At 41.6% G+C, this 25,889-nt stretch overlaps 1 protein-coding gene and 1 long non-coding RNA gene across 4 annotated transcripts in view; one reads left to right on the top strand and one right to left on the bottom strand.

The window, feature by feature from the left end:
- GALNTL6 (polypeptide N-acetylgalactosaminyltransferase like 6) overlaps positions 1-25,889 on the top strand; it is a 542,786-nt gene that overhangs the window by 95,814 nt on the left and 421,083 nt on the right. The window lies entirely within an intron of this gene.
- LOC143845320 (uncharacterized) overlaps positions 4,439-25,889 on the bottom strand; it is a 45,412-nt gene continuing 23,961 nt past the window's right edge. The window contains exons 3-4 of the long non-coding RNA XR_013234357.1: positions 6,325-6,389; positions 4,439-4,945 (exon numbers count right to left, since the gene is read on the bottom strand). This is a non-coding gene — a long non-coding RNA (uncharacterized LOC143845320). The remainder of the gene's footprint in view (positions 4,946-6,324; positions 6,390-25,889) is intronic.

The raw sequence follows: 25,889 nt of genomic DNA, 5'->3' as shown, positions 1-25,889 counted from the left end.
CTGCCACAGCATGAAGATCTTTTACAACAGCTAAAAACAATATTGTCACTAAGTATGTATGAAATTATTATATGGAAGGATTTTTGTTAGTTATAGCTTCTTGTTCATCTATGACTTGATAGCTCTTTTGCTGTAGACTCAAGAACAAAGCAAAGGAGTCTTTCCCAAATAATATTTCATTTAATAAGAAGAGAATAATCTGGATGTGATGCATCAGAATTGCTTGCATGAATGTTTTCCTCAACCCTTAGGCAACTAGAACACCATCACCAAACTGGAATTTCTTTGAACCAGAAGACATATAATTAATTTAGGGAAAGGAAAAAGAAAGGAAATCCACTTAGAGCAACAAGAAAGAATGTCTGTGTTATTTATAATATGACTTTTTAAAACTAATGTTCTATTCTTTTTGTGGGGGTTTGCATTACAGTTGTTTAGATAAGCATCATGGCTCTTCACATTTTTACATGGTGCATGAATTCTAAAGAAAACTTCAGCATGATATCTGGTATTGCAGATTGCAAAGCTTGTTCAATTTCAGAATGTTAAGTGAATGCCAGGAGGAAAATTATCTCTCTGGAAAGACATAGTTTATCTAGTTAATTTCTTTGTGAATCCATGATTGTCTTGAAGTGATGAAGCCCAGCTGAAGAAAGGGCTTAGGAAGCAATTGCAGGCAGGTCTATTCAAAAGTGACGTCCACTATTGATAGAAATAGTCTCATGTCAGGAAAGCATCACCAGGATTGCAGTGTTAGTTGTAAATTTTCAGCTGCACATGTAGTTGAATTTGTTTTCTTGACTCTGGCTTGATCTTAAACAAACTATATATGGCATTAAATTTGCGCAAAAGGTAAATATGAGAGGTTTAAATTATATTTAATGAGTGGTAATGTTCAGAGATTAAGATACTATTAACTAAAGTTCCTTTAGCTTTTATCTACAATAGGTTAAAAAATGACCACCCTATAGTTCATACATAAGAAAAACGAGATATTAGTATTATAAAGGATGTCTGATTTCCAATGACTTTCTTTGAAGATTAATTTTTGTACTAAGTAGAAATCCACTTGACTGTTGTCAGTAGGGTTGCCAGATTCAGGCAGAGAAACTCCTGAATGTTTGAGAAGGACAAGGACCACAGTGGGATACAATCCCTAGAGTCCCCCTCCAAAGCAGCCATTTTCTTCAGGGAAACTGTCATGCCCGCATGTCCCAACCTCCCCCCCCGGGGGGCATTCTGAAGGCTGCAACTGACTCAGCTAAGCCTGAGCCAAGTGCATCACCCTCCACAGGAGCCTGATGTCACAGATCTGGCTGGGATTCGGGACTAGCCAGACTCCCGGGACAAGGAGCTGCCTGGTCCCAGCCAGGAGTCAACCTAGCTCTTTGTGCCTACACCACCAGGACCTTGGTAGAAGGGTCCCTTTAGCCCCAAAGAGCTGCCAGAATGCCAAAGGAGGTGAAGGTGAGCCAACCTGGCAATTGTCAGAAGATTGGCCCAGCTGGCAGTGCACTGTCAGTCAGATGGCACACAGCTGACAGCCCTTCAGGTGACAATTAAGCACAGCTGCAAATCCTTTGGTGGATGACTTTTCCACCCAGCCAAGGTATATTTAAGAATGGGCTTGGGGCAAACCTGTCCACGCGTGCAACGTGTGCATTCCCTGCCCATCTGCCTAGACATACGATGTTGCTGGTTGCTGCAGTTAAGTTCTGCTTGGTGGATCCTGATTTTGGCTTGACTCTTTACTTCATTCCTGGTTCCCAACCTTGGCTTGGCTCTCAACTTTTTTCCTGGCTTCTGACTTTGGTTTGAGTTCTTGACTCTGTTCCTGACTCCTAACTCCAGTTCAGCTCTTGACTCTGCTCCTTGCCTCCATGATCATGGTACGGATTTGGAACTTTCTCCAGCATTTTACCCCAGCCTGTCTCTTGACTCTGCACCCCTGCCCATATCCCTTGGTGAACTGTCTACCCTGGTTTCTAATTCTGTGGACTGGATGTTGGGCTCAGAAGTAGCCTAACAGTTTGGTCTCAGCTTCTTAGCCAATGAAACCTGAGTGCAGCCCAGCAGGGCAGCCCAGGAACTGATTTCTAACTTAACTTATGGCAATATTAGGGAGAGGACTAAATCATCAATGAAATTTTAACTTTGGTGCAGTTTCTGCCTCGCCTCCTTCTGATCTTTTTTGTCCTATCTGCAAGGTAGGGCAATAAGCTAGTGACATGTATCATAGTGGTTTGAGGAAGAGGTGAATAAAATCATCCACCTTAGGTCAGAAAGACAACAGAAGACTATTGAAAAACAAGGAAAATCCTGCATGCTCTCGTCATGAAGAGTATGTATTATCCTAAGTGCAGAAATGCATATTGGATTTAAGAGCTGTATATGTGTACAGCATAGCCATCTTATCTTCAAAAGCATTTTACTCATTATAAAAGACAAAGTATGTAATAGGAGTTTATTTCAGTACTCTTCTAGATTCCTATTTTTCCCATCGGAAAAGTGGGAGGGGGGGACCAAAATAAAAACACTGTTTTCTCCCGAAGTTTTCTAGTCCCACCCCCATCAGGGCTTCACATCTCCAAGTAGGCCAGATAAAGTTTGTCAACAGACTGCCCCTTTCTTTTTCTCTATACCATGAAATGTTTCACCTACCCTTTCCTATAAATTAAGTCTATATTAAAGGGACAGAACATATATTTTCTCCAGGCTTTTGACAATCTATGACAGATTAAAGCATGTGTGAGAATAAAAGATAACATAGGTCAGAGGACACAAGTATAAAGATTTAACTAAAGAACTGCTTAAGATCTTCCATCTGTTTTAGGGCATGTAGCTGCTACAACTTTATATCTGCTTCATACATCTTAAGCTGCCATGAATTTTCCAAAAGAATATTGGAGTTTAGTGAGAAACAGTAAACCATCTGTAGCAGCAAGACAGAAACAGCTTATAGCAGGGTCCCAGAGCTTTCTAGATGCAGAATGAATTTAAGTTGGTTGTTATTCCCATGCATTTCAACAAATATGGGCTCAGAGGTACAGCAGTGGGTAAAGCCCTCTCTTTGTTCTTATGTCCTTATAAGCTATTGAGAGCCAGTTTGGTGTAGTGGTTGTGAGTGTGGACTTCTAATATGGCATGCCTGGTTCAATTCCTCACTCCCCCACATGCAGCCAGCTGGTGACCTTGGACTCACCACAGCACTGATAAAACTGTTCTGACCGAGCAGTGAAATCAGGGCTCTCTTAGCCTCAACCACCTCACAGGGTGTCTGTTGTGGGGAGAGGAAAGGGAAGGCGACTGTAAGCCTCCTTCGGGTAGAGAAAAGTGGCATATAAGAACCAACTCTTCTTCTTCTTCTATTACACGAATGCTTGTATGGGACAAGACTGTTTGCTCAGTATAAACCTAGACTCGAGTGAGGGATGGAAAACATGTATGAAAAATCCATATTGGGAAACTCTTGGAGATTTGGGGACAGAGCTTGGGAAGACAGAGGACCTCATTGGGTACAATGTCATAGAGTCCACACTCTAAGAGGAAGGCATAATTATGCCAGGGCTGCCTACACACCACTTTTGTCTCGCTGTACAACTTTGCTCCTGGCAGGTGGAGGATGAAAAAAAGATCGCAGCACTGAGGTATACCAGCGGAACTTTTCTTTGGCAGTGCATTGGCAATTTCTATCCCACTGTAGCACTAAGCATAAAATAGATCAGGCAGAAAAGCAGATCTTCCTGTCTGTGTGTCATCCAAGGGTGCTTTTGACTGTATAGAACCATGGTCAGGAAGATCTGCAGCAAAGGGAGTGGAGAGAGATGGAACCAGGACTAAGCAGACAATGTCATACACAGAATCCAGTATAGTAAGGGAATCAAAACATCTATAGACCAGAAACCACCTATTACTGGTGCTGATAACAGTATTTTTAGTGATAATTTAAACTTTTATACTGTTTTATTGTCTGTTGTAATGAATTGTTAGCTTTTGGTTCTGTTGTTCGCTGCCCAGAGATGTGAGCTACAGAGGGTATACAAATTAAATTATAAAGAAATAAAAAAGAAATAAAGCAGCTATGTTCACCAGTTGTCATGACCCCATGATGTGTATCTATGGAACCACAAAAAACAGACATAGGCAATTCTTAGAAAAGTCCTTAAGCTGTTTTATTAAGATTCTAGAGCACAAATACGGCTTTTATAAGGCTTAATGACAAAGACCTTCAACAATTAAAATTATACAAATCAGTAAACACAAATCCTATACATATGACAATTGTGGCATCATTCCCTGAAAGGTTAACATACCTTTTACCATGTAATGTGGGAAACCACCCAATATATTCAAAATCCAGTGTAACTATCTAAATAAAAAGTCCATAAATACCTCAATAATGCAAACCAGCCTATTATAGTTCTATACAAAACATACAATTAATATTTACCTTATAATTTCAATCTGTATATAGCTCATTATTCTTGTGGAGATCATTCTGGCATACCAGACAGTGTCTCAATTAACCATTGCAACAAGCTCTCTAAAAATATATCATACAATCAAAGCAGGCATATCCCAGCTGAATATAATTAACAGTCCCGTAAGGGGCATCTAACCCATACAGATCACACTATTCCATGTAAAAATCATGTCATAAGAAACAGGACAGATCCCAAAATGCATTCAACCCCTTTGGTGACATAGTATCAAAAACGTGGGTGTAATAATATTATCTTTGGAAAAGTCTTCTGTGTATATCGATTTGTTGATGTGGTCCCGCTGTTATTTGTTCTAACCCAAAGAATGAAAAGTCCTGGAGAGTATGTCCATGTTCCAACCAGGGATTGATAAGGGGAGCTTCCATGATACAGTTCTCGATCCTGGTCAAGTATTCCATCATTGAACCTTCATAGGTCTTGAAAATATTCCAATGTACAGTAAACTGCAAGGACATTTTTGCTAATTAATAAATCGTCTAACCTGATGTGTGAACAATTCGAATGTGTGTGCACCAAGATTTTCAACATTTGTTCATATATCAGGCAGTTGCTACACTTATAATTGCCCCCCAGGAGATTTTCTGAAAGGATATGTTGTTGCCCTACTCTAGCTGTCACCAGTTCTCTAATGTTGTGTTACCGCCTCCATGCTAATAATAGTTTAGTTTCACATCCTGGGATATGCAAAATCATGTGCCAATGATGCCAAATAATGGCCTCACATTGATTTTTAAAATGCAAATATTGAAAAGAGCAAACTATGACTGATTTCACATGAAGGTGCAACACTTGTGGTGTCTCTGCTTGTAAATGCAATTCTCCTCACAGGAGACTTCTCCTGTGTTTTCCCTCCACCTCCTTTCCCTCCACCAATGAGGCGGCAAGGGAAAACAAGTCAAACTTCTCCCCCTGCTCCTCGGCTTGTCAGTCACAGCAAACCACCAATCAAAGCACAAAAGTTGTCTCGGAGACTCAGACTTCCATCCCCCCTGAACCCCGCAATTAATTTTTTTAAGTGCACTTCCATGTTGCTATGCAGTAACATCACAATGTAAATGCATTTTTAATTTAAAAAATCAACACTTCTGTGTTGCTATGAAGAAATGCCACAACGATAAAGCATCCCCCCCTTTTTGGGATTTGCAGTGTTTCAGGCTCTATTTTTTGGGGGGTAGAGTTGTGTGAGGCTGGACATGGTAACTGGACCCCAAAGAGTGATTGTGTGTAAACAATAGGCTTAAAATCAAAGATGCCTAGCTGATTGGGAGAGGGCTGCTTCATCATGCATCCCCACCATTTCCCCATTCATTCCCCTCTGCCAGAAAACACAAACAGGAGTGTGTTTTGCCTGCCCAATCCCAAAAAGACTGTGGACACTGTAGAAAAAAATATTTTAACTTATGCAAAGTAGCTTTGCGGCAATGCGGACCAAAAGATATATTGGAACAGTAAATGGAGAAGGGACGGCATATGTGAGAGCAGGCAAAACACTGCAGGGACTGTTGCACGTTTCTTCCTCCACAAAGGCTTACCCCTGATTGCTCCATGATGTAAGTGAGATAACAAGTGGCAAATCCAGTTTTGGCAACTTCCCTCATCTCAAGGCAAATCTGGCCAAAACTCAAGCTAGCCCCTGGACAGCCTTGGGATGCAGACAACATCATGTGGAGGGATTTCTAAAACCTGCCAACAACCAGAGGCTGTCTAGGGGCAGATTCCTCACCCAGAATCGGTCTATTTATCAACTCCTGTTTTTACTCTGAAAGTATGAAGTGGTCTTACTTTGAGATTGTACATATGATTGTATTATATCAGGTCTTACCTTCTCCCAGCTGGAGATTCCTATTAGTAACCCCTTGTCTTTTCAATTGCTGCTGCTTCTTAATTCTAGATTGAGACAAAGCAAAAACTGAATGTTTAATGTTTTAATCATGAAGAGAACACAGTATGCATTCCTAAGGCCTGGTTGTCTATTGAGTAAGGAGGAGTTTTGCCCTACTGAAAGAGATTCAGAATTTTTAATGATTTTTACTGTAATATTGTTCATTCTTGAATCTCAGAATCAGTGTACTTACGCTGCACTTGAGAAATTACTCGATTTAGTCTCCAGAAAATATTGGGACATTTTGGCTCTACTTAGGGTGTAGTGAACAACTTGAGAGAATTGTATGTGTTTGAGACTCCATATTAAATAAGGGAAACAGGCTGGGTATGATCCCAGAGTTAGGCTAGAAATAAACTTTGCTCATTCTTGAGCACTTTTCTTAATACCCTCCACTACTAGCTCGAGCTAAAGGCACTCTGTAGACTGGAGAGTTGTAAACTGTGAGGCAGTTGGCACAGTGGCTTGAGCCTAAGTCCTGAAAGAAGATTCATGCTGTGCCTGACCAAGAATACATTAGAGCACACTTGGATACCTATTTGTGCTGATAATGGCACTGAAGAAACCTTTCTTTGTCACTAACATTATATACATGCAGTCTCATCTGCCAGATGGTGAGATGATTGTGTCACCCATGTTGTCACACTTTAACAGGGTACTTGGTGTTCACATCTATTGCAATTTAGATGCCATCATATAGACAGAATCTACCGCAGCGTTATCACAAGTATTTTCTTGTCCTCTTTTATTGGAGTTCAGCTGTTGACACCTGTGAACATAGATGGAGTACTTGGGATTATTCACTTTACAATCTGCTCATTCTATCCTGTCTATCTGTAAGAATAATGAAAAGTTACAGAGAGGCTGCTCTGTGGTCTTCAAGAGACAATTAATGGTGTAGTAGGAAGGAGCCATGCCACCCTCTTAAGGAAGCTGTTGTGAAACTTCAATTGAAACTGCTTTGCCTTATTTCGCTGTATGGAGTGGGGTGCATCAATATTTTGCTGACATCCAACCCTGTAATTCATAGATTCATTTCTAGTATCTATTGCTTGCCTATAGGGAGTGATCAGTGGCTCTGGGTGCTTTTGAATAATACATATTGTCTAAGTCTATTTCAGTCTGAATTCTGGCCGAGATTTAGGCTGGAACTACATTGTGTCAGCCAAATGGATGATCATGCAGAAAAGGAAGAGGAAGAGTTTTGATAATATCTTCATATTTCTTGCATGACTTGGAGCCAAGAAGCATTACCAAGGATGGAGTATCTTTTGGTCCTGACTTTGGAGCAAGAAGCATTTGATTGATTTAATCCTTCTCCCCGGTGTTGGAAACTTCTAGAAAGTGTTAGTAGAGCAGGGGTGGCCAAACTATGGCTCTTCAGATGTCCAAGGACTACAATTCCTATTAGGCTGACAGGGACTCATGGGAATTGTAGTCCCTGGACATCTGGAGAACCACAGTATGGCTACCCCTGTGTTAGAGACTTGCTTGTTTCCCATGGTTTATAACAGTGGTTCTCAACCTTCCTAATGCCACAACCCTTTAATACAGTTCCTCATGTTGTGGTGACCCCCAACCATAAAATTATTAAGTGCTTTTTCACAGAAATTAAACTGACACTGACCAATAGCATGAAGATCCATTGTTCATGATTGTATATAAATTGTTTGTTTTTCCCCCCTTGGGGTTTCTTAGTTCAGTTCTGTTCCTCCATGCTGATCTCACTCTTTTCCACTGCTCTGTCTCGATCTACCCTGCAATACTGTTGTATGGATGGCACCCCCCGGGCAAGCTGCTTGCCCTGCTAAACCCCATGTGAAAGGGTCGTTCGATCCCCAAAGAGGTCCCAACCCCCAGGTTAAGAAGCACTGGTTTATAACATCTACTAAGGACAAAGCCCACTGCAGTTTGTGAACCATTGGCTTATAGTGCTAGCTTTACCACTTAAAAAAAATTATTTTAAGATATCGTAATTTAGTATGAAATAGCTACACGTTAGAATCATACATGACTACTTGTGAATATTTGAGCATTCTACACTTTCATTATTCTATTTGCAGTGTGGCATTACAGCTCTGATTTTAGTGCAAATGGCATGTTGTGTCTTTCTAGTCTAGCATCCTCTTTCCAATATGTGACAAGGAGAGGTGCATCTAGGAAGCCCCCAGGAAAAATACAAAAGCAGTGCTCCCTGCTGTATATTTATTTATTTCCTTTATTTATAGACTGCCCTTCTTACTAAGACTGATATATTGCCTCTGAACACAGGTGTCTTATTAAATTGTCATGGCTTTTATTTGTTGATAAACCTATTGTCCTCTTTAAAGTGGCGTTACCCTACTTTGCAACCATCTGAAATAGAAGTCAACACAATATTCCATAGCAAGGAATTCAAGACCCCCCCCCCCCTCTCTCTGATAGGCCTTGAGGAGAAAAATATCTATAAGTAAATTGCAAGGAGAATTAAGGATATTGAAGCTCAAATGTTATCTTCCCATTCCTTTTTATCTTGTTCTCCTCATGTATGGAATATTATCCCACCATACAAAATGATTCCTCCCTATCTTGCCGCTATAGAACCTTATTCAGAAAGGAAAGCTTCCATGCTTGCTCAGCCAAACTCGTTTCCTTCTGAAGTTTTCTGAGGGAGGTGTAATTGTATCCTTGTAGCAGAGAGGTTGTGTCTGCATGGGTTAGAGTTAGGATTCGTGTTAAGGCCCCAGACCTTCTTCCCCGTATTATTTTGGTCTGTCCTAAATTCTCTGCATATCACTCTTTGATTAACAATATATTGTCCACTTTTCAGTCTGAACTGGATAACAATTGTTAGCAGACTGTTTGATGGCTCTGCTCCAACACAAACCTCTTGTATTGCAGTGTTTTTAGGTAATGTTTTTAGAATCAATTCCAAGTTCTTAATGAAACTGATTAACACTGTTTTATCTTAACTATGTTATTATGTATATTTTGTATATCTTGTTCTTGAATGCCAATAAAGGCTTCTGTATCCACCTGCCTGCCTGTCTATCTATCTGTCATTTTTTCATCCACACTGATGCACCTGCTAAAAGTGTCGTATTTCTACTTTAATCATGTCATTTGTACATAAATATTGAGGGAAATGTTTACTGCCTGAATGGCCAGAAGACAATGTGTTGTTTCAGACAGTCGCAGCCCGTCAAGCTAGTTCTCTGCAAACAGGGAACTTTTCAACCGCCATTAATTTCATTCTTCCTATATATAGCTTCAAGCTTTGTGAGAATGTGATGAACAAAGAAGCACTTCACTAGGGTCACACCATTATTTCCCCACAAATAGCTACTTTTTCACCTCCACGGGATATCTCAACAGGCCTGCTATTAAAACCAGCCTGTGCCATCCGCCTTGTCCCTTTATGAAATGGTAATACAAGTCTGCAGCCATACAGATAGCTGAAGGCATGTATCCGTAATGCAGAAGCAATTTTAGGCCGTGATCTATGATGAATTATTGCCAAGTTTTTTTGGCCAATGGGTTACTTGCTTTGAATTTGCACTTCTTCCACTCTTTTCTCATTTCAGCACTTTGTTAAAAGTTTGCTCTTTTTTAGCACTATGTGGATGACATTCAGCAATTTTAGAAGCTTTAAAAGAGATATGAGAAAATGGAGCTCTTCCTCTCCTTCCTGAATTGCTAGTGTCAGCATAATATTTTGGTGTTCAGTGCTTGGCTTTCTGCTTCTAGTATGCCAGCTGCACTGTTACAATATGCAAGAAACCAGGTATGAACTCTGTTGTCCGGTTGTATAGCGTTTCTTTCTAGCTTCTCTTGGATCCCAAATTAGGTGGTTAGTAATTAATGGGCAATCAGTGTGGGAGATCACTTTGGTCCTTGGATGAGGACCTCAGACCCAACAGCAAGAAGAGACTGAAATTTGTGGGAGTGATATAGAAGGCACAGAAGCATGTCAAGTTGGTTGGAGGTGTTCCTGTTGCTCAAAATCTGGAATGCATTGTATGGTGACTTCTGTGTCTCTTTCGGTGTACTTTTGTTAATAAGCAGGTTATTGAAAAGATATTTAGAAGTTATACTTGGGGGGTATAACTTTAGTACTGGCTGTCTGCATGACCATTGTAAACAAGGGCACCTTTTACCATTTAAAACTAGTTCTCTAGATGTGCTGTTTCCTAGAAGATAGAAAACCTATTGGCAGTAACTCATGCTTTACTGTTACAGAGATTAGATAAATGCAATGCACTTTCTATGGGAATACTTTTGAAAATCTGCTTAGAAATTCTGGGACCATTTCTGCACTGGAGACTGCATCAGCTGCAGGCTGGAGTTTGAGTTGGGGCAGGTTACCCCACCTCTTCCTGCTCCCACACAGGAGGGAGATACCTGAACAATCTGATGGAGAATGAGTGGCATAACATTCAGGGTGCTGGCAATCTGGGTGAGGTATGTATATATTGTAATAAATATGAATATATGAAAAACCTCTCATGTCCATTTCCTTTTCATCCCCATGATGAAGCCATGCCCTTTCTCATTTCTTGTTGCAGGCAGAATTAGTTTAATTCCCCAACATTTGGATGTGGTTCTGACCCCTCTGGAAGCTTGAAATAAATGGAACCTTTTTGCCCCATTAACCAAGTGGCTACTATTCCCTCACAAACTAAAACCTAGATAGAGGAAATCTCTTCATTTTGCATAAAGCTTTAAATGGCACACAAGGCTGCATTAGGGAGCTACTTTTTGAGGTTCACTGCATATTGAAGTCTTGCTATTGTTCCCTGAAAGACCATCACATGGCTATTTTCTTTCCAAAGTATTAAGACCCCAATATTACACTGAACAGGAAAACTAATATGTATTATTCCACAATATCTTCTAAAAAGAAATATTAGAGGCAAACAGGAAGTTCCTACTAAAAAAACATCCTTTTCTTTTTAAATGCTTAGCTTGGGCAGTACATGAGTACTGAGGAACAGGATTGCTGATGATTGCATAAGTATTTTGCTGGAAAATGATTTGAAATGTGGGGGGAGGCAAAATGTATTGGTGAAATCGCTCATAGCCATTTCAGCCTAACAGTGGACATGTACCCTCCTTGCTGTTAGGTTGAAATGGCTGGAAAGATACCTTAACAATCTGGGGGAGAATGAATTTCTCATTGAAATCAAAAGAAGCAAATAAGACAACAGCATTATGAAATGAAAAGAAAAAAAACTGAATTTTAAAATAAACGAATGCAGGTGTGGTTGTAGTTTGAGACCCCGACTTCCCATGCCTGTCTGGCATGATGGAAAACAGAGAAGCAATTTGGGGGAGGGAGATGTAGCAGATAGTGGTTTGGATCTTGACTAATGTTTCTTTAGTGCAAGGACTTCTGCTAATGCAGCATAATTCTACTCTCCCCCTCTTTACATACGTAAGCCCAAAACGCTCCCCCAAGGCCTGTCTACCAGGAACGGGATTTTAGGGCACATTTCAGGCTGCCATAGGAGGAAGGTGGGGAAACTGTGCTCTGCAAATGAAGTCCTCACACCCATCCAAATGCTTGGCCCCAACAGCATCAGTGTGAGAAATAAACATCTTATAGATGTTTCCTGAGATGTGTTACCACCAAAGCCGTGTGACACATAACCACCCAGAAGCAGCAGATACACCATTGAGGTAGCAGAAGTGGCGGCGCTAATTGAGGCTTTTGTCAGAGGTGATAGTTTCATTCTGTTGTGCTGTTTATCTGCTTTCCACAAAACAGGATGGCATCAGAGAAGAAAACAAAATGCCATATGTTTCCAAGCTCTGTGCTCTCTGAGTAACCCTTGTATCTGAATAAAGGGTTTTTTAAAAACATGCAAGCGTACACTATTTACCCTGTAAGAGACTGCAATATGAGGCTTCATCATGCTTGAATGTAAATATATTCCTGTACTCACAGTGACTCTGCCAGTGGGAGATCCAAGATGCAAGCAATTCCTTTCCTTTTCTGCACAATTGATTTCCTTACAAGTTCCTTGAAATCTGAATATCTGGGATACTGCAGTAATATTCTCAGTATTGAGCAAGGGGAAATGGCCAAAGCCAGGCAATAACTACTTTCCATCCTTTTGAGAATTGTGACTGCAGTTTTTTAGTTGAAATGAAATGTCAGTAGAATGGAGCCAAATCTGTTAAGGTACAAATACATCTTCTACTGAGTTGTTGTGACCTGGGATGGATCCAGAATTATGAGAAAATGTTTATTTCCTGAAGTCAGATATTGTCTGTGCAACTTTAGCTTTTCAGGGTAGAGATATTTAGATAAGATGCTGCTAGCAGAAAAGCCATTCTCATTGTGATTCATATAAAAATGGCTATCTAATAGAAGGCTATGAAAGAACTCCAATTAAGATCCTACAGCTTCCATTTTACATGCTGGATCTGGAAATAATCCCTAAGTGCCAAATCCTGCTACGCTGTATTAAAATAGCTGGCTTTTCAAAAGTAGTTATTTTCTTTTTATTTTCAGTCCATATAAGAGCAAAGTTTTGGATTATTTCTGATTAAAAAACCCCAGACAGGAGGTGGCAGATTTAGACAAGAGAGAACAAGAAAGACACACACACACACACACACACACACACACACACACATAATCTTCTACTAATTGGTGTTTAGGGAACCTTAAAGAACAGAAGCTGGCAATGCAATTAATTTCAGTTGTGATGATACTTTCATTTCTATATACATTTCAAACTTCAAACACATCTCAGATGAAGAGGCAATAGTGTTCCGGTATTTTACCATTTTAGATTACAGATGATGGATTGCATGTTTGAAAGCCCATTGATTGAAAACAAAACAAAACAGCAACCCTCCCTGAACATACAAACTAGATTTGAAGAACAAGAGCTGATGTGCTACATCTTTGTGCAGGGTTTTGATGGAGCCATGAATTTGTTCAGTTGCTCTGATTATGCATGCAGCTGGATCTGCTGGGCTGCCAGCATTTCCTAGTGGCATGTCCTGCCACTTCCCATGTATGCAAGGGGGACAAAATCCCTCAGCACACACAGTCCACCCTGGAGTTGTGTGTGCACATGCACAACTCTGAGGCAGGAAAGTTCTGTTGTGCCTCACAGTAGCAGTAGAAGGGAGCAGGGGGACATGGGGATCCCACCACAGGTTGCTGGATGGCATGAAGCTATTCCATCTTGTGGGTGTAGAAATACCCCATTCGACTCCACAGCACCACGGAGCTGAACGGGGCAATTTGTGACCTATATGGGCACCATAGGTGTGGGCCTGCCCCAGCCAGCCTCTGGGTGCTGCAGCAAGACAGGAAATGTGGAAGAATATGCATTCCCTTGCCATGGGTCATCAGAGTCCCTATCGCAGGCCAGGGCCAGGAGAAGGCCTGAACAGCACCAACGTCATGCGTAAGTGAAGATTAGCCTCGCTGGCATGCAGGCACCAGCCCGCCTTCCCCAGACCATGCATAATCAGTCTATATCTGTCATTTTTGTCAAACAGGCAAGTGTACTTCTGTCCCTTTCAGAATATACCGTATGATTATATACACATTAATGTACAATTTACACAACATGTATTATAAAATGAAATGGAAATTGTTCTTTTTCAGATATAATGCAGTGGAATTTTTCTGTTTTGGCTTTAAAAAATTAGGTCTCTCTTCTATAACCGGGTATTATTGCGTGGGGCAAATTGAAGCTCAGAAGAAGTGAATGTTTTCAAAAATTATAAGGAATCTCAATGAATTTGCAGACCTCCCATTGGCAGGATTATTCCCCCTGTCCACCCACCACACAAAAGACAGATGGGTACTTAGCACTCATATATTTGAACAAACTTTTAAAAACTCTTTCATGTGCTGTTACTTTGATGCCTGTAGATAGAGAAACACTAAATACCATGACAATTATTATCCTGCTTGACTTTTATGTTCCTGCTGAGTTATGATGCATGATTAAATACAGTTTGTGGCACATTTTAGATTTGTTTACTAACAGCTGGCAGGAGCTTCCTTTAGTTCTGCACCACTGACTTTTCCAGACATGAGTGTTCCATTTCCTTGCTGAAGATCTTCTGAGATTTTTATGTTTAAAATGTTGCTTTTTTTAAAAAAGACAAGTTCCTTTAACTCTGATGCCAAGATGATGCATCACTTATCCATCATGTTGCATAAAGTACATAAACCTTGAGATTATTTTGCTTAAATGCCATATGGCCAAATGATGCTCATCTGCTTTTTAATATCACTGACTTGAAAGAAAAGAAATCAACTAGCTTTTATTGGTTCAGGGCCAGGTAAATTCAGAAATGGGAGATATAAGGATTGAAATCAGCACTCAAAACCCCTCTATGACTGGTAGTTACATCCTAATATCAACACAGGCTCAGCAGGTGTCCAGTGTTAACTGAGAGGGTACAACAGTTAAGTGTAAATCTATCTGATTTTTGGAATAAATGTTTTGAACTAGGACCATAACAATATCCAACCCTATTTTTTTTAATATTCAGATCTGTTTTCTGCAGGAAAGTTTTAAGCTTTTTCATATGTAAAGACACTTTTATACAATCATTAGATCTGGAAACATGTTTTGAAAATGTGTGCATGCCTGATCTCCCAAAGACCCACTTATCCTCAGGGTTCTGAACCAATCCTTATGATTGTGACCTCATGCAAATCCTAATAACTGTCAGCTATTCAGAGCCCACGGAACTCTGCCAAATGGGAGAGGTTGAGCTAGCTTCACCTTAAGAGGGGCAAAGAAAAACTTTCTTTTCTCAGGCAGGAGATTTTGTGTCTCAGGATAAGAGCATCAACTTAGCCAGGTTTTTAATTGGCTTTTAGTTAGGGTTTGGGGTTGGCTTAGGGAAGAAAGTTTGTTTCAGTGAGCCCAACAAACATCCTGGCCTGCTTTCCTAACTTTTGTGTACTGGTAAAAGAGTATCTTGAACATTCTGAGGTAACCTGTTTAGAGAAAAGGAAATCAAATCTCCCCCTCAGAATTAATTTACTTTACTGGAGACTGAGCTATAAAGTAGTTACTCTCACTGGAGAAACCCCAATGTAACAGAGAAAGTTGAGAAGCAGTTCAATTCATATACTGAAAAACATTTCTACTAGGGGTGTATTTTCAATTAATCCAAGCTGAAAAAATACCTGAAAAAATACTGGTATTTGGATTTGGGAATATCGGGATCCTAATAGCAGTATTTTTCAGGGTGGGGGGGGGGGGTCTGTTCAATATACCCAACCTGAAAAACACTGTGCTGGTTTTTGTTTGTTTGTTTGCATACCCCTAATAAAATGCTATTTACCCCTAATAATAATGCTATTTTCTGTTAAATAAATGTCTTTCTATGGTTTGTCTGTCTAGTCAAATTATCATTGAAAAAGCACCCTCTACTTATCTCTTAAATAATTACATCCTTGGTCTACAGGTTCTCAAACAAGAAACTTTGAGGGAACACCTAACAGTAAGAAATTGGATTAATTTGAAATTAGATACCATGGACTTCCCCAAAAGACAAATGTACATTCTAGATCCAATCAAACCTGATTTGATTTCTCCTCAAAGCTAAATGACTAAATTAAGCTGAGGTTCTCATACTATGGTTACATTATAAGAAGACAATAATGCTTGAAAAGGTTGAAGGCAACAGATGAAAGAAATGGATTCACTCTGTAAAGGAAGCAATTTCTCTCAGTTTGCAATATCTGGCTGATAATGATAGGACATTTTGGAGGACACTAATTCATAGGGTTGCCATAAGTCAGAAGTGACTTGATGGTATTTAACACATGTACTCAGGGAACTCTTAGCTTATATGCTGCCAACCCTTTCACTTCCCCCAATAACTACCATGGACACACGTTAATGAATTTGCAGTCCTTTCTCTACATGTGATAATCCATGCATGGTTTTAGAAGGCAGTTCTGCAGGTACAGGCCTACTTGCCAATCCACCCTTTGTGTGTTTATTCATTTCTACATGTGAGGAGCTGTACAAACCTGTTGTAGTTTCATGTTTTTTAATGAAAACTGAAAATGTTGGAATGCCGAATTTAGAAACTGGTGCCACACTTGTCGCATGATCACACAGAACATTTATCTCAGTCATAGTTCTCTATCCTCTTTTTTCGTAGAGGCTCAGTGCAGGGAAATATACTAAACTCTGGGTTTATCATGGAGCCCAGAGAACATTGAGCCTATCCACAGTAATGGAAAAGAGAGATTGTTCAAATTGGCCTAGTCAACATGTGCATCACCAAAGAGCTCCTACAAAGGAATTTGTGTTGACTGATTTTTCCCCCATGGTTTTTAAATCTAACTGCCTTCCTGGTTCAAAGTTATTTATTGCTTTGTCTACTCGTATATCTTGGCCCTAATTATAACTTGCTATTAAGATTAATGTTCTCCCTAGGCTAACAGTGTTTGCCAAGTTTATCCCCCCCTTCTTTTTTTTCTTTGTCTTTTTGCTTGCCTGATGGGTGTACGGAAAGACATGGTTTACAGAACACCCCCCCTCCCCCGAAATGGGAGAGATCGATCAGCTGTAAGGATAAGAACACAGCTTCACTTTGGATTAACCTCAGGATAGAAGCACATCAAATTGATACAGACTCGGGAACCTGAGATTATATTAGTCAATGACACTCTGTTTTCTGTAGGGATTTTGTTAACCTTTCAGCATCCTGATTGAAGACACATTTTGCTGTTTTGTATTTCCTCTAGGAAGAGATGCTGGCTTTGTTATCTGCTTCTTCTAACAGGAAAGCATGTCATTTTTTGTTTTCTACTCTTGCACCTATGGTTTATAGAGGCCTTCACATAAAAAAAAAAAAGAAACGCTGTAGCTGATGTGGATATTTTCTCTGACACAAGGAGGCAAGTCAGTGACAAACAAAACCTGTACAGTCTTGGCACAGGCATTGGTCTCAGCTTTGGCAGAAGGAGTGGGAAAATTTCCCATCTGGAAGCATACTGGGAAAAGCTAACCAGTTTTGCAGGACACAAATGCTTGTCTGTGGGAGGCTATGTGCTAGGCTAGACCATAAGCAAGCAGAAAAGAAAGTTCTAAGTTCAGTCCCTGGCATCTCCAGTTAAAAGAATTTAGAGTAGCAGATACTGAGAAGGACTTTTCTCTGTCTGAGAACATAGTGAACAAAATATACAGCATTGTGTGATATGGATCATTGGTCTGACCTGGTCTCGTGTGGATTCATAGATTGTACACTTGGTAGATTGTTGGGATAATATTTGCAGAAGCTGTGATGGACCTCATCCAAGTAGTGTGGTGAGAGCTGGACATTATTTTGCTATTCTATACAAGTAGTCTAGACAATCTTTCTATTTTGGAACAACGTTTAACCTCTCTGGCCACCAACCTACCATCATGTAGATGGAACTAGGCCATCTCTCTGAAAGATAGCATTACTGCTGAGTTTTGGTGCAAAGAGGAGTGAGCAATGATTTATTGCCAGTATTCTGTGTCTTGCAGAAAGCCACATTTTCAATTAACATCAACCAAAAGAGCCACATGATTACTATACATCCTTTAGAATCATAGAATCATAGAATCATAGAGTTGGAAGGGGCCATACAGGCCATCTAGTCCAACCCCCTGCTCAACGCAGGATTAGCCCTAAGCATCCTAAAGCATCCAAGAAAAGTGTGTATCCAACCTTTTGCTTGAAGACTGCCAGTGAGGGGGCGCTCACCACCTCCTTAGGCAGCCTATTCCACTGCTGAACTACTCTGACTGTGAAAAACTTTTTCCTGATATCTAGCCTATATCGTTGTACTTGAAGTTTAAACCCATTACTGCGTGTCCTCTCCTCTGCAGCCAACAGAAACAGCATCCTGCCCTCCTCCAAGTGACAACCTTTCAAATACTTAAAGAGGGCTATCATGTCCCCTCTCAACCTCCTTTTCTCCAAGCTGAACATTCCCAAGTCCCTCAACCTATCTTCATAGGGCTTGGTCCCTTGGCCCCAGATCATCTTCGTTGCTCTCCTCTGTACCCTTTCAATTTTATCGACGTCCTTCTTGAAGTGAGGCCTCCAGAACTGCACACAGTATTCCAAGTGTGGTCTGACCAGTGCCGTATACAATGGGACTATGACATCTTGTGATTTTGATGTGATGCCTCTGTTGATACAGCCCAAAATGGCATTTGCCTTTTTTACCGCTGCATCACACTGCCTGCTCATGTTTAGTTTACAATCCACAAGTACCCCAAGGTCTCGTTCACACACAGTGTTACCTAGAAGCGTATCCCCCATCCAGTAGGCATGCTTTTCATTTTTTTGACCCAGATGCAGAACTTTACACTTATCTTTATTAAATTGCATCTTTTTCTCATTTGCCCATTTTCCCATTGTGTTCAGATCTCGTTGAACTCTGTCTCTATCTTCCGGAGTATTTGCCAGTCCTCCCAATTTGGTGTCATCTGCAAACTTGATGAGTAGTCCCTCCACCCCCTCATCTAGATCATTAATAAATATGTTAAAAAGTACCGGGCTAAGCACTGAGCCCTGAGGTACCCCGCTACTCACCTTTCTCCCGGCTTCTTAGAGCTCCTGCAGTGTTTTCGTCTTTCTGGGATAGTCATTGATTGAGCATGCAATAGCTCCTGTTTGAGTAGCGCCCACCCTTCACATGCTCCCTTCCCTTCCAGCATTCTCGTCCATGGTATGACACTCATCATGTCTCTGAGTTTATTAAAGTTTGCCCTACGAAAATCCAACATCCGCGTCTGGCTACAAGCTTCCTTGGCTCCTCATCTCAAAAGGAATTCTATGAGGACATGGTCACTTCCCCCTAGGGTCCCCACCTCCTTCACCTCATCCACCAACTGTTGCCTGTTGGTCAGTATTAAGTCTACCACACTTCCAAACACATACATAGGTATTGCTGTTGCACATATAACTATAACTAGAAGCTGAATAGTAGGGTTCAGGTAGAGGCTGGAGATCATCTGGGATTACAACTGATCTCCAGGTGACAGAGATGAGTTCACCTGGAGAAAATGGCCACTTTGGAAGATGGACTATGTGGCATTTATACCCAATTGAACTACCTCGCCTCTCCTCAGGTTTTATTCCCAAAATCTCCAGGGGCTTTTCTGCACGCAATAAATATAGTGAAATGCTTACCTAATGTAGTCATTATATTCTGATCGCCCTGCATGATGTTGCCAACCTCCCGTGTCCAGCCAGCAAACTGCTTGCTATATCCGCCTTTTTAAAGTGCAAGTTGCTAAATCCCCAAAAGTGGATTTGCCAACCTAAAAAGTGCTATCCCCCAGTGGACAGCCAGCAGGCCAGCAGGCAAAGAAATGTATGGAGGCGAAGAAGCGTTACCTCCACCTCTGATGTCCTGCCCTCGCACCCACATCCCTTTCCCTTCTTACAGGGGATGGGAAGTACTTTTTAAAAATTGAGAACAGCCTGGAACAACGAATAGGTATACAAGCATGCAGGCAATGCCAGAAATAAAAGGTTTTTTCCCCCAAAGTTGTTACACACACACACACACACACACACCTTTATTAGCATAAAGCAGATTAGCAAAATGAACAGAGATAGTCAAGATACATCAATCAGTTTAAGTTTAAAAACTGAAGACAACAATTCAGCCATAATAAAAGTGACATTGGCATCCTTATCGCTCAACAAAAATTGGCCAATCAGATCTTTTGAATGGTTTCGATATAAAAGGTGTAATATGCCTTCGCTGGACAATAAACAGGGGACAATCCAGTAAGATATGTTGCATGGTGTCAGGAGTGTTTAATTCATAGTCTATTTTCGAAAGGAATCTTGGCAAATCTCCCTTGTAATACTTTGGATGGAAAGACATTGAGCCGCACAAGCAAAAACGCTCTGCGATAAAGGGGATTTACCAACTTATAGAAATAAGCCGTCATTATCCCATGCTTCACTTGGAGACCAAGAGCACGGGGAGAGCAAATTGCCAGAACAGTAGGATGGACTTTTTGGAATTCCTGATCACGGAGTATTAGTTTAATTTGGCGCATAATGGAATATTCATTCAGAGATAAGATGTAATCGCAGTCAATGCCAATTTGTTGGGAGTGTAGTCAGGATGGTAGAGAACCATTTAAATTTAAAAGAGTCTCTCAATAAACAGGCCAATAGATTATCTGATCGAACCCTAAAATGCAGTTTTAGCCAATATTTGAAGGTAGAAATCTAGGCCTTAGTTTCGAGAAGATTATGGCCGATTTCGAGACATAAGGAGGAGTAGGGGACACAATATGGAGTTCCCAAAATCTGCCGGAAAAAGGCAGACTTTAAACTTTCCAAGTTTTTGTTAAAAGCTGAGATCCACAGAGGGATGCCGTAAAAAATTTGGGGAAGAATTTTTGAGTCAAACACATGACAAGCAGCTGGGACAAATCGATTACCTTTTAAGGAAGAAAAAACAGCTTAAATGGGTAGTAGAACATTTAACCTGCAAAATAATCCTATTTCTATGTTTGGTCCAGTGCAAATTATGTTGGAAGGTGATTCCTAAGTATTTGAACCATTTGACCTGCTCAATTTGATGACCACCAGTACGCCAGTTTAAGGGGGACCATTTCTGTGCAAAGACCATCACTTTGTTTTTTTCAAAGTTAATCGATAGGTCATTAAGTTGGCAATATTCATAAAAAGTGTTCAGATATCTTTTCAGACCAATTCTGGAATAGGAAAGCAAGACCGTATCATCAGCATATAGAAGAAGTGGGATTGGCAGTTTATCTTGTTTGGGAGGATGACCATATATGAGTCTTAGGGTTTTTGGAAGCTCATGCAAAAAAAGGTTAAATAAATGAGGAGCAAGGATGCAGCCTTGTTTAACTCCTCTCAGGATGGGGATTTGAGTAGTTAGATGACCCTTTTCAGTAAATTTGACCTGACAGGTATTGTTGGAATGGAGGTTCATTAAGAGTAGTAATAGGCATGAATCAATAATAAGGTCTTGCAATTTTCTCCATATTAAACACCTGGAAATATAATCAAATGCACCCTGGAGGTCAACAAAAGCTGCATAAAATTTCCTCCTACCTGTATGAAGATATTTGTCTTCAAGAGAATAGAGGGTTAAACAGTGGTCTAGAGTAGGACAGTTTTTAGTAAAGCCAATTTGTTCAGGACCTATTAGGTCATTTGTAGTCACCCAATCTAGTAGCTTAAGTTCTAGATGTTTGGCGTACATTTTACTGGCGATAGATAGAAGGTTAATAGGACAGTAATTTTCTGGAGAGCTAGGAACACCTTTTTGTAAATAGGCACAATGACTGAGTTAAGCCAGGATTCAGGGAATATTCCCGATTGGCCGATAGCTGTAAAAAGGATAGCCAGAAGTTGTTTCCACCAGTTAGAGTTTAGTTTAAATAGCTCAGCTGGTAGTCCATTGGGGCCTGGAGATTTGCCTAGTTTTAGTTGTTGGATAAGGTTTTCAATTTCATCCAGACTAACAGGTGGCCAGCTAGGAAGAGAATCAGCAGAGTGGAGACTGGGTGATTATTTTGGATCGGGGAGGCAGCAAAGAGTGTAGAAAAATGATTGCACCATGTTTGGGGAGAAATAGAAGATTTAAATGACCCGCTGCTTTCGTCTAAGTAGTTTGCAATAGTTTTCCAGAAAGAGCTGCTGTTATTGGATTTAAATGCTGCTAAAAGGTGGTCCCATTTTGCCTGATAATAAGAGCGCTTCTTAGTGTTTGTTAAAAATTTGTAATGTCTTTTTTGGAGTGCGTAGTTTTCTAACAAAGTGAGATCTTTGGACAGACGAGCTTCATGGAATGACTTCCTCAGAGCAACCTTTTCCCTGAGGCAATCGTTATCAAACCAAGAGGAAGGTTGAGTTGGAGTGGATCTTAGGGGTAGGGCCCTAGATCTGCAGGCCGAGGCAATTTGGTTAAATGTTCTTAGAATCTCAGAAGGGGAGCCAGTTCTAGGAATATTCTTTCTTAGATTAATCATCTGAGCAGAATTAAGGAAGAGGGTGAATTCACTGCCAACTTTAGGTGACCATATAATTCTATTAAAATCATAGAGTATTCAAGGGGAGAAAGTTGAGCTTGATCTGAAGTAAGGGTATGAAGGGTTTGGAATGAGATTTGGAGAGGTATATGGTCACTTTCAGTGCATGAGTCTATTGAGAGAATAAACTGATGCAAAAAATTTGAAAGAACTTAAGCTATAATCAAGTACACTCCTACCACGGGTTGTACAAAAAGTAAATTCCTTTGAACCAGGAAATTGATTGAGGCCATTTAAAACAAGCAGATTGTACGCCAAACAGTATTCGATCAATTTGAGACCTGCCCTATTCAGTGTAACATCCATGGAAGGAAAATTGAAAAGGTATATGATCTTCAGTGTCAATCCCCAGGGAGGGGGCTAGGTCTAAGTTAGAAGTGCCTATGCGAGCATTAAAGTCTCCCATGACAACTAAGTGAGCCGTGGGCCTCTCTAAAGTTCTTCCCCTCAAAATTGAGAATGAGATTAATTTTAAGTGTCTAAAGATATGTGATTCCATAAGGGGTGGCATTTCAAAAGTACTATGCATCTATGCATAGGTGTTTAAATGGAGAAGTATATCTTTAAACTGCCTGTGGCGCTGCGGGCACCGCGGACTAAATTAAGCAGTAACCTCTGTTGGGGAGGAGTTAGGGTGGGACCTGTCCGGTATAAAAACTAAGAGAGGGCCAATCAGGAGCCGCACGCTATGCACGCCTCCCTATTGGCCACTTGGCCTGCCCTGGACTCCGTGCCCACACTCCGTCCCCACATGGCTTGCTGCTGGAAAAGGAGCAGGGCTGCCGCGTTGAAGACGCGGCCACCCTGCTCCTTTCCCGCCACCGAGCCATGGCCCTTCCCTACCTACAAGCACTCCCTGTGAAGACCGGCCCTGCACCCTTACCGCCGCCCAGGCCCTCCCGCGCCCTTCCCAGCCCGACGAGGATCGCGCGTCCCCTGCAGCCGCCGCCCACAGCCCCAGCACACGATTTACCACCTTCCCCGCCTGTCCCCCGACTTCACCGGGACCTCCGCGGCCAGGCCCTCAGCACCTCCGAATGCCACCAACATCGCCCCGCCAACAGACACGCCGCCGCCGAGCCGCTCCGCTGCCAGCGACACGCCTCTGCCTCCGCCACTACTGCACAAGCCCGCCCGGCCACCTGCTGCCTCCCCTCCTTTAACGAGCCGTCGCCTCCATGCCAGGATGGCCCCCTGGACTACCCCGGGGACTTCCCAACACTTCCCATGCTCGCCCCCACTTCGAGACACACGGAGCAAGGTTAGTCTTGCCGCCTAATCGCCCGACTCCCACGCCGCCACGCCACACCTCCACTGACCACGCCCGCACCCCAGGACACCCAAACATGGCGTCCCTGCAGCGCCCGCTCGCTCTGGAGCCGCGAGCATGAACCTACCCTCCACACCATTTCTCCCTTCCAACCCCCGCCCCGAAAAACCCTATCACGTTCAGAGGCGACCAGGAGGATGAGGCCTTCTGCAGGGCCATCCATGCCGCAGCCCGCCTCACACACCCGACCAATGCCCTCCCCGCCGACGCAGAGGCCTTCTGCTGTGCGGGGGGGGGGGACATCTAGCACCCATTTTATTCCAATATAAAATGGGCTTTAGATCTAGTTAATTAATAAAAATAGCGGGTATCGTGGGACCTTTAAAACATGGAGAAAGGGGATTGGCTACCTGGATTGATTGACAGATGGAAGAGAGCCGCACATAAAGCATGTTGCTCTCTTCCGCCATTTCCTGCAGGAGTTGTGGAGGGTGAGAAGCATGAAAAGGTGGCAGACTAGAGCAAAACAGCAAAAAGGTGAGGAGTGGCCAGTAGGCACGATAATATTTAGTGCAATGACATTCAGCTGGCGTAATGCTATTTTTACTGATGCGTGGAAATGCCCCAGGTTATTTCCCAACTGAAGCTGGCAAGCCTGCTTAAGAGAAGGGTGGGGTATTGTTTGAGATAAGTTACCCTTTACTTCCAATGTTGCCATGAGGCCGGCAGCAAAGGAAAACTTAGCAGCTTACCAGTCCTCAAGCCTTTGCAGCAGCAGCTGTTTCAATGTGGAAAGGGCGCAGCTAGTGTGTAAAAGAAGTCACAAGTGGGTCCCAGGCCACTGGATATCAATGTTTTTTTGTATTTTAACTGGTAGAATCCAAAGACCTCTCATATGGAGTTCTTTAAATCAGCTCCAACTCTAATACAAAGTTGGGTGGGAGGTGGGGATATTCCAGCTAATTGTGGTATGATACAAAGTCATTGTCAGTGCTAATGTTGTTTAATGAGCCAGTATGTATCACATTCAAATCCCAGTTGAATCAGGACCTTGCTTGGTGACTTTAAACAAGCTTCAATAGGTTATTATGCCTATCTGTAGAAATGTTGGGGGGTGGGGGAGAGAGCTGCACTGGCGACCTGATAATGATTGGTCACTAATAGCATTTTTAATTGTTTTTAAAACTGTGTTATTGTTCTCATGGTGGCCATGAGGCTGCCATGACATTTAGTTTGGCTCTAATTCTGCTTGTGTTATTTATGTGTGTACTTGCTGTCTGGCTGAGTTTGATTTGTGAAGTGCTTTGAAGTTTGATTTCTTACAAATGACACAATCTGCTGAAGAGCCACTGAAAATTGCTTTGGTTGACCACTCTGGAATGCATTTGTAAAGCATGGCTGATGTCTATTCATTGTTATAGAAACACGGTTGACCTAGAAAAAAAAAAGCTATGTAAAGAAACATTTGTGTAGCTGATTTTTCTTTTATGTTGAACTGTGGAAGATATATTTTTGAGGCATTGGTGAGTTGAGTGGTGTGCCATAGATAAGTTACTTTAAGAAATCCGATAATAAACCATTTGCCATCAAAGGTGATCCACCTTTAATTTAAGCTGTTCGAAAAGCAATGGTAGGAGATAAGGCACGCTTTCAAATAACTTCCTATCTTCAAAGTCAGATTTAAAAAAAAAAATTAGCATCTCAGCTTCTTGTCTCCCAATTGTGGCTTTAATGCCTTGTGAGGGGTGACCTGGATTTGAGAGTGGTGCAGCATTCTGGTGATGGTCCTTCTCTTGCTAGCTTGCTCCCTAGTTCCTCTCTTTTCTCTCTCTGTGCAACTGGTGTGGGTAGATGCACCAAGCACACATGGTGGGCTGGAGACTTTATTCTGCTTACATGGCGGCTCATGACCGCAGTCCGCCTAGCAACTTTTTTCCAGCAGGCGTGTGGCTTGGCTATACACATGGGTAGCATTGGCCTCATAGGAACTTGAAGCACTGGCCTGTCACAGCTTTTAGCCTTTTAAGATTGTGAATTCTTTTCAAAACAGTTATCTTGGTTTATATCTAGGGGACAGATGCCTTTCAAATGCTTTAAACTTTAGAAATCCCAGTGCTTCTTACAGATGTTTCTGTTAGGTCTTTTTAAGCAGAGGACCTGTCAGACAACTTATATGGCCCCACCTC

The sequence above is a fragment of the Paroedura picta genome, chromosome 10 (assembly GCF_049243985.1).
Source record: "Paroedura picta isolate Pp20150507F chromosome 10, Ppicta_v3.0, whole genome shotgun sequence".
In the NCBI taxonomy this organism is placed as follows: domain Eukaryota; kingdom Metazoa; phylum Chordata; class Lepidosauria; order Squamata; family Gekkonidae; genus Paroedura; species Paroedura picta.
Note: the sequence above shows the minus strand (reverse complement) of the source record. Positions and strands in the feature narration are given on the sequence as shown.